Genomic DNA, 2,491 nt, shown 5'->3' with positions numbered 1-2,491 from the left:
TGGACAATTTCTGGTGGTGAAATTGCCCTATGCTCACAAATCTGTCGAAGGGTAATTTTCGGCGTCCTACTCAGTGCTGTGCTGCGTGCCGTCGCGTCTGGACGATGCTACCGAAATTGCTATCTTGTCGGAGTTTGGGCACTAGGCCTGGAGCCCGTTCCGCGGGTCGGGACCGGGCTGGGGCCTTGTGGCGCCTCGGGCGCGCCGTGTTCCTCCTGCTTGTCGCGTTCCTCTGATTTGCGCCATAACCTGTACTGACTTTGGGCCCGCCCTCCCGTGCCGCTGCCCCGCGGCATCGACGTCCCCATAAGCTGTACGTGTACTTGGACCTGGTGCTACATGGCCGCATGAGGGGAGTACCTAGCGTGTGCCGCCTCCGTCACACCATGGAGTGGGGAGCGGGGTTTTCCCCGCCAGCCCATGGTGCTGACACCCCATTTGCATTTGCCGTCATGCATGCGCCCATGCCGTCCCCGCCTGTTTACTTGCTCGTGGTCGCCCACCCTCCGTCTCTTTCCTAAATCGCGCAACCCCTAGTATAGTTAATTGGGGCTGGGGACTGGGGCTGCGTGTTTGCTCTTGCTCGTCGCGCGCCGCCGCGCTAACATGTTCCTTCGCTCTTGTTCGTGACACTCCCCTGCTGCCGCCCTGTGCTCTGTTGTTTTCTTATTCGCTCGTAGGTGAGAATTTCATCGAGGATTGGGCGGGAGCTTGGACTTAGCGGCCAGGAGTAGCGACGCGGAGCTGGGAATTGTAGGAGTGCCTGGGCCTCACGGTACCGTGAGCACATGCATGGGTTTGCACCCTTGAGAGCGTGTGGACACTAATCCCCCTCGAGGTTAGAGTAGCGGGGTTGCGCGATTTCCGGTTGGTAAGACCGGCGGCTCACCGCAGCAGGTATGCGAGGTAACTTCAGGTAACATCCGTAAACCGTCGCTTTGCTGCATCGCATACACTGTCTTTGCGCAACGTTTTCCTTGTGCTCTTTAACACAAGTGCGCGAGCCGGTTCATGTCCCGCGGGCGTGCCGGGGCCTCTAGGGCTCGTGTTTTGGCGACTTGATTTGTGAGTGTATGGACAATTTCTGGTGGTGAAATTGCCCTATGCTCACAAATCTGTCGAAGGGTAATTTTCGGCGTCCTACTCAGTGCTGTGCTGCGTGCCGTCGCGTCTGGACGATGCTACCGAAAATTGCTATCTTGTCGGAGTTTTGGGCACTAGGCCTGGAGCCCGTTCCGCGGGGTCGGGGACCGGGCTGGGGGCCTTGTGGCGCCTCGGGCGCGCCGTGTTCCTCCTGCTTGTCGCGTTCCTCTGATTTGCGCCATAACCTGTACTGACTTTGGGCCCGCCCTCCCCGTGCCGCTGCCCCGCGGCATCGACGTCCCCATAAGCTGTACGTGTACTTGGACCTGGTGCTACATGGCCGCATGAGGGGAGTACCTAGCGTGTGCCGCCTCCGTCACACCATGGAGTGGGGAGCGGGGGTTTTTCCCCCGCCAGCCCATGGTGCTGACACCCCATTTGCATTTGCCGTCATGCATGCGCCCATGCCGTCCCCCGCCTGTTTACTTGCTCGTGGTCGCCCACCCTCCGTCTCTTTCCTAAATCGCGCAACCCCTAGTATAGTTAATTGGGCTGGGACTGGGCTGCGTGTTTGCTCTTGCTCGTCGCGCGCCGCCGCGCTAACATGTTCCTTCGCTCTTGTTCGTGACACTCCCCTGCTGCCGCCCTGTGCTCTGTTGTTTTCTTATTCGCTCGTAGGTGAGAATTTCATCGAGGATTGGGCGGGAGCTTGGACTTAGCGGCCAGGAGTAGCGACGCGGAGCTGGGAATTGTAGGAGTGCCTGGGCCTCACGGTACCGTGAGCACATGCATGGGTTTGCACCCTTGAGAGCGTGTGGACACTAATCCCCCCTCGAGGTTAGAGTAGCGGGGGTTGCGCGATTTCCGGTTGGTAAGACCGGCGGCTCACCGCAGCAGGTATGCGAGGTAACTTCAGGTAACATCCGTAAACCGTCGCTTTGCTGCATCGCATACACTGTCTTTGCGCAACGTTTTCCTTGTGCTCTTTAACACACACACACACACACACACACACACACACAGTGGGGAGCGGGGGTTTTTCCCCCGCCAGCCCATGGTGCTGACACCCCATTTGCATTTGCCGTCATGCATGCGCCCATGCCGTCCCCCGCCTGTTTACTTGCTCGTGGTCGCCCACCCTCCGTCTCTTTCCTAAATCGCGCAACCCCTAGTATAGTTAATTGGGCTGGGACTGGGCTGCGTGTTTGCTCTTGCTCGTCGCGCGCCGCCGCGCTAACATGTTCCTTCGCTCTTGTTCGTGACACTCCCCTGCTGCCGCCCTGTGCTCTGTTGTTTTCTTATTCGCTCGTAGGTGAGAATTTCATCGAGGATTGGGCGGGAGCTTGGACTTAGCGGCCAGGAGTAGCGACGCGGAGCTGGGAATTGTAGGAGTGCCTGGGCCTCACGG

This window comes from Chlamydomonas reinhardtii, chromosome 8 (assembly GCF_000002595.2).
Source record: "Chlamydomonas reinhardtii strain CC-503 cw92 mt+ chromosome 8, whole genome shotgun sequence".
Lineage (NCBI taxonomy): Eukaryota > Viridiplantae > Chlorophyta > Chlorophyceae > Chlamydomonadales > Chlamydomonadaceae > Chlamydomonas > Chlamydomonas reinhardtii.
The sequence above is the reverse complement of the archived record's forward strand: the minus strand, read 5'-3'. Positions refer to the sequence as shown.